Genomic DNA, 13,817 nt, shown 5'->3' with positions numbered 1-13,817 from the left:
ACTTTATTTCATCCCTATCATCCAGTAATGAATTTGGTTTTCAGTTCTTCCACATTATGAGGGCAATGCTCCTATAGTCTTATGAGCCGCTCTGTTTGAATGTTTTGTAGTGTGTGTCTTTTCTGAACTTTTCTCTGTTCAGTGGCCGGTGCACACTGAAGCTTTATACACGGCTCAAAATGGCGGGCGCATCTTGTGTTTTGTATTCTTTGCTACACTGCGTTTTTTTTCCTTTGGGCAGCTTTAACCTTCGTTTTGTCTGTACAGTTTATGTATATGGCCTTTACTATGCCTCAAGTCTGTTGCTTGCCGCTAGTGGTGTTCACCAATGAGAGAGGTGGTGAACTGTTATCACATTGTCCAGAGCGCGCTTTCTGGCGCGGGGGTCTCCCTTCACATTTCAGCCTTAATCGCCTATGCGCCCTACTTGGTGTGTGATGTTTTCTTCATCCCCTCGCCGATTGTCAGGGCGTGCTGCAGCGGACTTTCGATTCTACCTCTCAAGGCGTCTAGCATAGCAGCCTCTCTCCCGCTTCCGCCATCAGCTCTTTACCGCTGCCGTTTTTGTGTAAGTTTGAGTTGATTACATTTACCAATCACAGGATATTTTTGGATTGACGTCCCGGGCGGTCAGAGCTTCTCTACAGTGCGGCCATCTTGTTAGCCCGCCCCCCTAGCGCTCCCAGGTGTACAGACTTTCATATTTTGTTTCTTTCATCAATCTTTCGGGTCCTCAAGGGAATTCTGTCCCACATTGTTTTACTGCCACAAGTTTTGGTTGACCGTTGGTAGCACAATTAGAATTACCCACTAGTGAACTTTTATCACATATTTTGCCATTTTTCTGGGTTAACAACACCGGGTTGGGGTGTCCCACCCTGTATACTATATAGAATATTTACAAATTCAGTATTTGTCTTTTATATTTATATAGTCCCCTGAAAAAGGGATTTCCTAACCCGAAATGCACTGGGCATTTCCGTCAACAGAATGTTCAAGGAATTAGTGTTTTATTGAACAATACAAGATACTCAGTTCACAATCCTTTCAAAACATTGGATGTTGCTGCACACTTAACACGGTTCCTGGTTTGTTTTTATTGTTTTTTTTTTTCTTTAAATCTTTTTATTAACAGTTTGCACATTTTACAGCATATAACCATAGCAATGCTACACACCATGATCAGTTAACTGCAAGTGTTACATTATCCAGTACTCCTCCGTAGAGAAGGGGGGACAGAGGTGTGGTTTAACATAAGTTAAGAGTAGACTCCTGACAGTGCCTATACAAAAGGAGCAGCAGCGCATAAAAATCTTAACTCTGGCTGGCTCGTTAAGATTTCAGACGCGGCGAAGCTGAGGCCAAACTGTGGACATAGGGTACAACAAAAAGAGGACAACTGAAGCAAGGAGGGATGAGGGAGACACAAGAGACCTACTGCCATGCCTAGTATGACCGGGAATGCCAGCTCCAACCGGGCCTAAGGACCACAGAATGTTGCAAGGAGAGGGCCATATCTCTTTGGAGGTCGGGGCTACACATCACCTCTGCCAAGGGGGAATTGGTTGTGTGTGCTTGTCTTGAATATCACCCTGCGGTTTCCCGGTGTTAGTGACCAATTCCTGCAGCTTTGACACCATGGTTTCCCATTGAGATGCTAGGGGGAACTTTCGGATACCAAGCAGTTTGCCGTCCGACCTGTTGTCTCCCAGTGCCACCAGTATATTGATGTCCTGGCTGGTATAAGCATATCATTAACGCCAGTGTCTGTGGCCATTGTCTGGGTATACTTAGGTTGCAAGAAAAAGAGAGCAGGTACACCTGGTAGAGACATCTATCCGCAGATTCCTTCTCTTGGACTTCTCCCCAGGCACCAGACTGGATCTCGAAATTTATTACAGCAGTATTTCTGTGCGTTGGCAGAGGGTGACACAGTAGCAATGTCGTCCTCCGGGTGTGATGTCGACAGAAAGCATATAAGCCCTCCCCTCACGTTCGGAGTCAGTTTCTTCTAGTATGCACTTACAACGCGGATCTGGTAGCAGTTACTCTGGCTGTTTTTCGGCCTACTTCGACGTATTCATCAATGGAACTGTGCCTTCTACTTCTATGTCTGCATTTCAAACCTTGTGGGTCCTGTGGTTGGCACAGCTCAGCCACAGACCCTCACTCTTTATGTATGTGGTGCCTGGGTAACACCATAACTCAGAGGAGTGTGACGCCTGTTGTATACTTCGACCAAAGCCACTGCAGGCTTGTCGGATGAAGCTCCTAGGGGCGTTGCTTTTGCTGCCTTCCAAGAATTTCTCTCAACCCCTGTCTCCTTCTCGGGTCAGGGACAGAGGTGGGAGCACACCGCTTCACCTCCCAGAAAGGTTCGCCCCTGGAATTGTGGTAAATGCAGTTTCAGTTACTTGCTTGCTTCGAGAGTGTTCCTCTCCTTCTTGGGTCAGTTCGTGGGCCCGCTCCAAGAACCATTACCACGGAAGTCACTCTCCATCAACATCCGGAGGGAAGGCTAGGCACAGTCGGTCAAAATTGCAGCATCTCCCGACTTTAACGGTTAAAGCCTTTTCCCCCACCTCCTCCCACTCTTCGGTGGAGGCGTCAATAGGCGCGTCCACCCCTCGGCTTCCTTTCCTGAAGCCAGGGAACTCTGCCCCAGATGCGCGAATATTATAATTCTTTTCATGCTATTTTTGAGGAGAGAAGGGTGCAAGGCAGAGGGGAGAAGGGTGCATGGCAGAGGGGAGAAGGGTGCAAGGCAGAGAGGAGAAGGGTGCAAGGCAGTGGGGAGAAGGGTGCAAGGCAGAGGGGAGAAGGGTGCAAAGCAGATGGGAGAAGGGTGCAAGGCAGAGGGGAGAATGGTGCAAGGCAGAGGGGATAATAGTGCAAGGTAGAAAAGGGTGCAAGGTGGAGGTGGAGTAGGGTACAAGGGGGAGGGGAGAAGGGTGCAAGGGGGAGGGCAAGAAGGGTGCAAGTCAGAGGGGAGAATGGTGCAAGATAGAAAAGGGTGCAAGGTGGAGGTGGAGTAGGGTACAAGGGGGAGGTGGAGTAGGGTACAAGGGGAGGGGATAAGGGTGCAAGGCAGAGAAGGGTGCAAGGCAAAGGGGGATATGGGTGCAAGGTAGAAAAGGGTGCAAGGTGGAGGTGGAGTAGGGTACAAGGGGGAGGGGAGAAGGGTGCAAGGGGGAGGGCAAGAAGGGTGCAAGTCAGAGGGGAGAAGGGTGTAAGGCAGAGGGGAGAAGGGTGCAAAGCAGATGGGAGAATGGTGCAAGGCAGAGGAGAGAATGGTGCAAGGCAGAGGGGAGAATGGTGCAAGGTAGAAAAGGGTGCAAGGTGGAGGTGGAGTAGGGTACAAGGGGGAGGTGGAGTAGGGTACAAGGGGAGGGGATAAGGGTGCAAGGCAGAGAAGGGTGCAAGGCAGAGAAGGGTGCAAGGCAAAGGGGGATATGGGTTCAAGGTGGAGAAGGGTGCAAGGCGGAGGGGAAAAGGGTGCAAGGCGGAGGGGGAGAAGGGTGCAAGGCGAAGGTGGAGAAGGGTGCAAGGTAGATGGGAGAAGGGTGCAAGGCGGAGAAGGATGCAAGGTAGAAGGGGAGAAGGGTGCAAGGCAGATGGGGAGAAGGGTGCAAGGCAGAGGGCGAGGGGTGAAGGGTGCAAGGCGAAGGGGAGAAGGGTGCAAGGTGGAGGGGGAGAAGGGTGCAAGGCGGAGGGGGAGAAGGGTGCAAGACATAGAGGAGAAAGGTGCAAGGCAGAGGGGAGAAAGGTGCAAGGCAGAGGGGAGAAGGGTGCAAGGCAGAGGAGAGAATAGTGCAAGGAAGAAGGGAGAAGGGTGCAAGGCAAAGGGGAGAAGAGTGCAAGGCAGAGGGGTTTAGAAGGGTGCAAGGCAGAGGGGGTAGAAGGGTGCAAGGCAGAGGGAAGAAGGGTGCAAGGGGGATGGTGATGAAGTACAAAATGTGCCCCCCCGGAAACATTTCTGTGGACGCCCATGATCAGAGTCCACCCCACGTAAACATCTTGTAACGCCACAGAGTTCCATGAGCCTTTCTCTAGCCTGGTTACTTTTAGTGGGAGTGCTTTATACTACTATATGATGGTGTTGTATGCATTGAGATGTACTTTATAAGGTCTTTGTGATTGCAAATAAAGTTTTATGATAGTGATGGCTACTCTCTGAATCCTTCATCACCTCTAGGCTTGATTCTTCATGTAGACCAGTGGTTCCCAAAGGGTGCACCGCGGCACCCCGGTGCATGGGTAAAAAAATGGTGGGGAGCCACGACCAACTGCCAATTAGGTCAAGGGAGCCACGGGTCAAAAAAGTTTGGGAACCACTGCTATAATCAAAGAAAGTACCTCACCGGCTGCAATATTTTCATCTTGACCTTCCCATGACTGGAGTGTAGGAAAGTGCCCCTTATTGCATGGTTGCCCCCTACTTGCCTGGCCTAATGTTGATGTACTTTGACGGAGTGCACCCTGGGTTCCTGCCAACCAGGTAACCTGGGCCTATGTTCTTTCCCTAAACTGTACTGTTGCACAACCCAATTGGCAACTCTCTGGCCACATGCAAGTCCCTTGTAAAAGGTACTATAGGTATCAAGGGCACAGTGACCAGGGCTGTAGCACTTATTGTGCTACCCATAGAGCCCCTGTACCTTTACACCCACACACTGTCATTGCAGGGTGCGTGTTCTGCGTACAACCAACAACAAAACACTGCAGAACCGCATGGTTCTCATGTCTAAATATTCCACTAAATAAGCAGCCATAGAAAGAATCATAAGGAAACGATGGGAACTACTACAGCACTAGCCTGACTTCAACAATTTGTTAGCTGAACAGCCTTTATTTGCACATACACAAAGTCAAATCATTAAAGAAATGTTAGCACAATTCAATTCCACACAAAGCTTTGCTGAAACAGGCATGCAGAAATGTTATAATTGCATTCATTGCAACAATTTCATTCTAGGGAATACCATCACCCACCCACAGACAGGGAAACCAATCACACTAAGATATTCAGGTGATTGCAATTCTACATTTTTGATTTACTGCAAAAATGCCCTCAAGGCAGAATACAAGATTAAGATTAGAATAACGGAGCACAAGAGCATGATCAGCAATCAGAATACTAAATCTTATCTAGCTGCACACTGGTTAGAACACAAACACAGTATAGCTCAACTAAGGTTTATCATTTTGGAGATTTTACAGACCAGTGTAGACAATTCCAAACTATTATCCCAGAGGGAGATTTGGTGATGAAGAAACTCAAAACATTGACCCCAATGGGTTGAATGATAAAATGTATGATTTGTTTCCTGTAATTGTGGCATTCGCTGTGGAAAGGGAATTGCATTGCATGTTATCTACTTTGTAATATAACATTGGTACCAAGTGCACACTGTGATTTCTTTCTGTTTCTTTGTTTTTATGTAATAATGTTGTACTAGGAACCCGTATTTCACAGCTGTTTCCGTATATTTCAACCTAGATGGTGCGAATGGGGTCAAAGGGAAATCCTATGGGGCATCCACAAATGTTTTTTACTATCACGGTGGTTGGAATGAGGTGTGGGTGGGGACTGGTTCATATACATTAATGCCTATGCCAATACAATGCCAACCAGGCTTGGGGTAAGTTGGCCAGGTAACAATCTCAATAGCACCAGGAAGGTGACGGCAGACAGTGTTGCAGGCCAGCTTCATGGAAATCCTTACCTCCTGACAGAGGGGCAAAGTGGCACAACAGCAAGTGTGTAAAGAAAGCATGGCATTAACAAATTGTCTCTTAGTTTCAGAATCAACTAGCGCACAGATATAACACAGAAACTAGGGGAGCAGCGAGAGAGACAAGGCACTGTAGGTAAGAGCAAGATTGTGCCAGTGCAGATCAAAAAGCTGTATCGTCATTCAGTGAAGTAACTTCAACTCCTTAGAGAAAGGTCCCGACTGGGCACACAAGGGTGGGGGTCAGGCACCCTGGACAAACCCAGGGCCTTCGTTCAGCAAGGCAGCTTTATGATTTGCTTTCTCATTTCAGACAAACGCTAACAGTTTTGGAGGGCAATGGCAGCCCCTTGAGAGGTATTGCAGGCAAGCTTGCACCATCCAAGGAGTAAGTACCAGATAATGGGAAGATGGCAAATTTTGTAACAAGCAAGGGTAGGGGCCACAACAAGGCACATGGCCACTAGACAGATAACGGGGCAGCTTTGGGGACTACCAATGCAGAAGGGGTGCAGTTCAATTTCAATTTATAAACTTTATTCGGTTCTTAAAAAGACACCATAAAAGCACAGATACAACATACACAGGTTAAAATGCAATGTTAAAAATATTTAGTCTAAAAAAAAAATATAAATGATTAAGATTTTATGTACTTGATGGGAGGGCCAGGATAGTTTTGGTAAATTTAAATGTCCAATGCAATTTTTTAAGGGACAATGTCTCTGGTAGTCCTCAGTCTTGTTGCGATCCGAATGAAATTTATCGTGCAGAATAAAGTGTGAGCGTCCTCTGCTTCCATTAGGAATCTCAACGCCAGTTTCGCTTGCTTAAATCTTTGCTCCTTCAGGATGCCCACCAGGAACTTGCGTCTTGGTATCGCGTAGAGTGGGCACAGTAGGACAAAATGAAGGGTATCCTGCGGAGATCTAGGATCGCAGCCGCAGGTACCCTTCTCCTCCACTGTGCGGGTAAATCCAGATGGTACTGCAAGGATGTGATGTAACATATTGATTCTAAATCGGGTTATGAGGTAGCGATCCTGCGCATTGTACATAACCCTTAGATAAGGTTCCATACCTTGCTTCGGGGTGAGATTGTTGTAAGAGAGATTGGTGGATTTGAGCCTCTCTTTTTCTGCCCTTGTCAATTTCAGCTGTGCGAGCAAAAGTTTTTTGACCGAGGTTTTACACTCCGAGGTTAAAGAGTCGGGGGCTAAAAAATATTCAGAGCAACCAATCTCTGTTAGCGAATCTTTAACAAATTTCAGCCAGGGGATTGCATGGCCCTTGTCTCTTTTGAGGCAATCCTCGATGATTTGTCTGGTTAGGGCCGCCTCGGGGTTGGTCCATACCTTCACCCAAGCCAGAAGGGGTTTAATTTTGATTTTATCCTCCAGGAAGGGTTCTCCCAGCTCTTCGTGTATGATGTGGGCTGAAACACTCTGTGGGACTTTTAGTATTCTTCGTAGAAATTTATTTTCTTCCGTCTGGAGTGGCTGGGTTTTTTTTCCCAAAAAGCCCCACACTTCCGCTCCATAACTTACTTTTGCACAGCAAATGGATCTATATAAGGTCAAGATTTGTTCCGGGGACCATTTCCCTAGTCTCTGCCCGAACCCCATGATTGCTCCTACTGCGGACGCCAGTTTGGTCGAGTGTTTTTCAATCAGGGGTTTAAATGATAGGTCGTGGTCGAATAATACCCCCAGATATGTGAAGGACTTGACCTGGTCTATTTTGTGTGACCCGATGTTATAAGAGAAAGATCCTTTTGTAGGTTTCCCTGATGTCATAATAAAGGACTTTTCCAGGTTTGTTGCCAGGTCCAATTTGTCCATGAATTTGACGAACCCATCAATTAATCTTTGTAGACCCAGGGGTGTTCTCGAGAGCAAAACGGCGTCATCGGCATAAAGTAGTACAGGTACAGCTCGATGACCGATTTGGGGTGAGTCAACTTTAAGTTTAAGAAGGTCCTGTTCCAATGCGTTGATATAAATGGAGAAAAGGAATGGGGCGAGGATACACCCCTGTCTTACTCCACTATTGCAACTAAAGGGGTCGGTCTTTTTTCCTTCCTGACTGTATCTCACGCATGCTGAGGTGTTACGATGTAGATTTTGTAGGGTGTCAACTAGGGAGTGATCCACGCCTAAATCCATTAGCATAGCCCAGAGTTTTTTCCTGTTTACGCGGTCGAAAGCCGCAGAGAGGTCCATGAACCCCATATGTATTGACCCCCTCCCGGCGATGGTATATTTTGCGATCAGGAGATATAAATTTAGGCATTGGTCGGTGGTAGATCTGCCTTTCCTGAAGCCATATTGGGTTTCAGATAGGATTTGGTGCTCCTCTGCCCAATCTTGCAATCTTGATAGGATGACTCGATCCAGGACCTTGGCTGTCACATCAATGAGTGAGATGGGTCGATAGCATTGGGGGTCATCCCGATTGCCTTTTTTGTAGATAGGGACTATGGTCGCCGTTGACCAGGACTGGGGGAGGCCTACCTCCGCTGCCTCATTTAGCACCCTCGTGAGTAACGGAGCCCATAGCTCTGGTTTGCTTAGGAATAAGTCTGGTGGTATTCCGTCCGGACCCGGCGCCTTGTTTTTGCTTAGTCCGGTTATTCCCAATTCGACCTCCTTTAAGGTGAAATTTGGTTTAGTGGGCTGATGGACCTTCGGAAACTCCTCTTGGGGTGCATGATTTGAATGGTTATACAGGCTGTGGAAGTGTTTCTGCCATTGCTCCGGCAAGATGGTATTCAAGATTTTTGGGGCTCCTTGGTCCTGAAAACATGGGGCATTGATCACTTTCCAGAAGGCAGTAGAGTCCTTTCTTTCTGCAGCGTCCCTTAGATCTACCCAGGCCTGGTTTTGTATACTCTGTTTTCGTGCCTTCACGGCTTTTTTGTATTCGGCTCTGTTCCTTATCACCTTTATTTTGTCCCTTGGTTGGGCATGTAGACTGTCCTTCAGGTTTTTCAGCGCCTTTGTGCATTTGGAGTCGAACCAGTGGGGATTTGTGGAGATGTTGTTATTCACTCCCTTGGTTCGAAGGGAGTTATTTACTACCTGCGCGATTTCTTCAAATGCTTTCACCACCGCACCTCCAGTTACGCAGGGGTCGAGACATTTGTCGATCGCTGCTGAGGCTTCACATAACAGTTTTTTATAGAAGCAGCTCCCATCAATTTTGGCCCATTTGATTCTTCTACCCTGGTCTACCACTCTTTCCAATGTGACCTTTCCCTTTACCGCTTCAAAGACAAATCCTTCCATTTTGATGATCACCGGGTTGTGATCGCTGAAGCTACTGGCCTCTATGAAGTTTGTGCTGATAAGTCTTTTTAGATGAGCAGAGACTAATGCAAAGTCAATATAAGAATGACAGCCCCTGCCTTTGAATGTCGGGGTAAGTTCTCCTCTCTCATTTAAAATGGCAAGATCCATGGTGTGGGCGAGATTGTTCCTTTTCATTAGTCTCTCTAGGTTCCAGCCCTCTGGTGAGTGGGTGAAGTGTGGGCCTTTCATGATTGTGCAGTTTGACCAGTCATTATTGGCAGGTAACAGATTTTCACAGAGGTGACAATTAAAATCTCCCATTAAAATTAAATTCATGGGCTCTGGTGTCTTAGATAAAAAGTTCAAGCAAGTCTCAAGTTCTTTTATAGCTACTCCCTTCTCCGTTATGGCCGGTGTATTATACCAATTCATTAACAAGAAGGTTAGGCTTGACGAAGTGAACCTTAGTACCTGAAGGTTCCGTGTGACCCATTTGGTGTTGGACCAGGTGCCATCAATGTCTAGATGGACATAAATCGCGAGCCCCCCGCTCGCTCTTCCTGAGGTAGCTTTTTTTGCAGGTACAAAAAAGCTTTTATAGCCCTCCATGCTATATTCGTCCGGTTCAGTAGCCCAGGTCTCTTGGAGGCATAGGATGTGGAATTTCCTTATATAGCTGAGCCAGTCCTGAGAAGTAAACTTTGTCGCTAGCCCTGCGATGTTCCAGGTAGCTATAAGTAGGTTATCATTAGTTATTGCCTTGAGTGTCCCTCTACCTTCGCCTTTCGGTGGACTTAGTTGTTTGTCCTTAGCGGGTGCGACGGCCCTGCTTGGTTGCGGCCCGGGGGAATTAACGATTTTGTTCTCGTAGTGTGTCCCCTCCCCTGTGCCCTGGGTACTGGGTGGTGGTATACTCCTACCTTCTGTGGTGTACACAGGGTCCATAAAGTCCAGTTGTCCGTGGATTGCTCCCTCTTTATCCCCTAATGGAGTAAGGCTTGGCTCGTTCCTGCTTTGGTTTAATGATGGGAAGCAAGTCATTCTCTGTCAGTCCACCCCTTCGAGTGTACTGAACCTGTTCCAATGGTTGTACTGCATCAATGAGGAATCATAAGTAGGAAATACTGGGAATACAGGGTTTGGCCTTTGCCATTGGGGGGGGCCATATTGGAAACCCGAGTGGGGTGTTCTGTTCTGAATGAAATTCTGCCTGGGCCTTTGAGGTGCCAGGGGATAGAAATAAGATAGGTGGACCGGGTGGATTTGTGAGCGGGTATAACTCGGGGGGGCGTTGCAGATGAAGTTGACTGCTGTCATGTCTCTAAAATTCACCGTAATGATGTCTCCTGCGATGGTCTTGGTGCCTTTGCCAATCCACTCGCCCCTTCTCACTGAGAGGATTTCCCCATAGATGTTTGGGGGTAAGGGCCTATGTATTTGCAGCCACTGAGCACATTTGTTTTTAAGTTCAATTTGTGATTCCCTTTGGCCCTCCTTTAATGGGGGCACTCCTGTAAGGACAACCACAAATGGCAATGCCTCAGGGGGGAGATTAATTGTCCGGAAGCGTGTGGCTGTTTTCTTGTCGTTGTTAGTTGCCACGGTAGGAGTGGGGAGGGTCTTGGGGTCTGCCTTCGGGATTTGGGCCTTATTTTCTTCAAGTGTTAGTGAAGAGCTAGGTAAAGGTTTATTGTTACCGATTAATGATTGATTTTTGTTTTTATTTTTACCTGCTTGTGGGGTGGAGGCGGCCTTCTGTATTTCCTTGGCTCCTTTCTGCATGACACTGGTATTATTAGCATTATTGGGTTTGGGGGCACCATTTTGCACTAAAGAGGCCTTATCTTTCGGTAGATTTGTTGTAGCGGGGGCCTTAGAATTTGTCACATCTCGTTCCTGCACGGGATGAGATTTCGGGTTTATCCCCTTGTTATTGACCAATGATGTTAATCTGTCTATTTTTGCTATAAGGGGCTTTAACAGTACCGTGATGGAGTGCTCTAGGTCAGATTTCAAATCCGCCACCATGTTGGTTATCCAGCATGGTATGCCCGGTGTAGGCGGAGTAATGGGTGTGACCAAATTATGGTTGCTGGACTTAACATGACCTTTTTTCTTCCCTTGTTTGCGGCCATCCCTATGCGACGTTTTCTCCTCCGTATGTGCATCTAAGTCCTTTATAGTTGTTTGACTGCTTAATTGTGCACCAGGACTGTCCCTGCTGGTTTCAGTGACCGCCTGGGCACAAGGAAGGTCAGCGAAAGATGGTGGGGTTATGGGCCGGCTGGTGTAAGTCTCCTCTACCGAGTTCTCTGTTGCTTCTGACAAGTTGAAGAGTGATTCCTGAGTGTCTTGGATGATGGTAACAGGTGGTAAAGACAATCTTCTCTCAGTATTAGCTATGGCATCGGAAACCGCCCCTATGGTCTGTTTAAGCATTTTATCAATGGCAGTTAGGGTCGGTAGGGATGGTGGATGATCCGATTTAGCTTTTGTGCTCGATCTTAGAGTGGGCATCCTGGTCTTCTTCGCAGTTTTCCTCATTGCAGGGGGTGCTGTGTTAGTTGGTAGTAGCCGGTTGTGAGGTATTTGGGGGCGCAATCTTTAGGGGACTGGCCCAGCCCGGCCTCTTCTGGCCCCTGAGGGCCACAGAGGGCCCGCCCTTTGCCCGGGCTTCGCTCCGGGCGTCCCGCTCGCGTCCCGCTAAGCGGTGTTGTGCTATTCTTAAGAGGGGCGTTGCGGCTGGGGGCGTGTCTTGCTGTGGGCGCGGCCGTGCACACCTGTGCAGCGCGGGGACTCCTGGTCTTTGGAGTCCCTGCACCACGCGCTCACAGTCGCCTCCCGCTGTTCTCTCTTCCTCCCGGGTGTTGTTGTCTGGTGTGCCTGCAGCCTCAACCCCACACCAGTCGCCGCGCAGCGGCACCCGCGAAGCGGGTGCTGCAAGTTGTGAATTGGCGAACTGGCGGTCAATCCCTCCTGGGACACAGGGAGGCTGCAGGGCTAGAAGGCGCTTACCCGCTCTGCTTCTTGTTGTGATGGCGATGTCCGGAATAACGTTCTGGTAAGGGTCTTTTTCAAACTGAGTCCCACTGCCCTCTGGACGTGTGTGCTTTTACCACTGATTGGCCGGCTGGGGGCGTGTCTTGCTGTGGGCGCGGCCGTGCACACCTGTGCAACGCGGGGACTCCTGGTCTTTGGAGTCCCTGCACCACGCGCTCACAGTCGCCTCCCGCTGTTCTCTCTTCCTCCCGGGTGTTGTTGTCTGGTGTGCCTGCAGCCTCAACCCCACACCAGTCGCCGCGCAGCGGCACCCGCGAAGCGGGTGCTGCAAGTTGTGAATTGGCGAACTGGCGGTCAATCCCTCCTGGGACACAGGGAGGCTGCAGGGCTAGAAGGCGCTTACCCGCTCTGCTTCTTGTTGTGATGGCGATGTCCGGAATAACGTTCTGGTAAGGGTCTTTTTCAAACTGAGTCCCACTGCCCTCTGGACGTGTGTGCTTTTACCACTGATTGGCCGGCTGGGGGCGTGTCTTGCTGTGGGCGCGGCCGTGCACACCTGTGCAACGCGGGGACTCCTGGTCTTTGGAGTCCCTGCACCACGCGCTCACAGTCGCCTCCCGCTGTTCTCTCTTCCTCCCGGGTGTTGTTGTCTGGTGTGCCTGCAGCCTCAACCCCACACCAGTCGCCGCGCAGCGGCACCCGCGAAGCGGGTGCTGCAAGTTGTGAATTGGCGAACTGGCGGTCAATCCCTCCTGGGACACAGGGAGGCTGCAGGGCTAGAAGGCGCTTACCCGCTCTGCTTCTTGTTGTGATGGCGATGTCCGGAATAACGTTCTGGTAAGGGTCTTTTTCAAACTGAGTCCCACTGCCCTCTGGACGTGTGTGCTTTTACCACTGATTGGCCGGCTGGGGGCGTGTCTTGCTGTGGGCGCGGCCGTGCACACCTGTGCAGCGCGGGGACTCCTGGTCTTTGGAGTCCCTGCACCACGCGCTCACAGTCGCCTCCCGCTGTTCTCTCTTCCTCCCGGGTGTTGTTGTCTGGTGTGCCTGCAGCCTCAACCCCACACCAGTCGCCGCGCAGCGGCACCCGCGAAGCGGGTGCTGCAAGTTGTGAATTGGCGAACTGGCGGTCAATCCCTCCTGGGACACAGGGAGGCTGCAGGGCTAGAAGGCGCTTACCCGCTCTGCTTCTTGTTGTGATGGCGATGTCCGGAATAACGTTCTGGTAAGGGTCTTTTTCAAACTGAGTCCCACTGCCCTCTGGACGTGTGTGCTTTTACCACTGATTGGCCGGCTGGGGGCGTGTCTTGCTGTGGGCGCGGCCGTGCACACCTGTGCAACGCGGGGACTCCTGGTCTTTGGAGTCCCTGCACCACGCGCTCACAGTCGCCTCCCGCTGTTCTCTCTTCCTCCCGGGTGTTGTTGTCTGGTGTGCCTGCAGCCTCAACCCCACACCAGTCGCCGCGCAGCGGCACCCGCGAAGCGGGTGCTGCAAGTTGTGAATTGGCGAACTGGCGGTCAATCCCTCCTGGGACACAGGGAGGCTGCAGGGCTAGAAGGCGCTTACCCGCTCTGCTTCTTGTTGTGATGGCGATGTCCGGAATAACGTTCTGGTAAGGGTCTTTTTCAAACTGAGTCCCACTGCCCTCTGGACGTGTGTGCTTTTACCACTGATTGGCCGGCTGGGGGCGTGTCTTGCTGTGGGCGCGGCCGTGCACACCTGTGCAACGCGGGGACTCCTGGTCTTTGGAGTCCCTGCACCACGCGCTCACAGTCGCCTCCCGCTGTTCTCTCTT

This window comes from Lissotriton vulgaris, chromosome 8, assembly GCF_964263255.1.
Source record: "Lissotriton vulgaris chromosome 8, aLisVul1.2, whole genome shotgun sequence".
NCBI lineage: Eukaryota > Metazoa > Chordata > Amphibia > Caudata > Salamandridae > Lissotriton > Lissotriton vulgaris.
Note: the sequence above shows the minus strand (reverse complement) of the source record.